Source organism: Physeter macrocephalus, chromosome 2 (genome assembly GCF_002837175.3).
Source record: "Physeter macrocephalus isolate SW-GA chromosome 2, ASM283717v5, whole genome shotgun sequence".
NCBI classification, from domain to species: domain Eukaryota; kingdom Metazoa; phylum Chordata; class Mammalia; order Artiodactyla; family Physeteridae; genus Physeter; species Physeter macrocephalus.
The window spans coordinates 124,583,783-124,584,105 of NC_041215.1; positions in this window are offsets into that span (position 1 = coordinate 124,583,783).

Here is a 323-nt window from a genome sequence, read left to right on the forward strand (position 1 = left end):
ATTAATTAATTATTAATTAATTTTTTAAAAACAAAGAGGCTCAGAATTAGGAAATTCTCCCAAGGTCACATAATTAGAAATAGTAGAACCAGAATATTAATCCTAGCAGTCTGATATCAGAGTCCTCTCTCTTAACCACTATGAAAACCTGCCTATAAACCTATGATGGACCATAGTGAGAGACAAAGCTGGAAAATAATTTGTGATTAGATTTATTGGGAGGCTTCAAATTTTGTGCTACAGAGCTGAATAAGAGGGACACCTAGGGCTTCCCTGGTGGCACGGTGGTTGAGAGTCCGCCTGCCGATGCAGGGGACACGGGT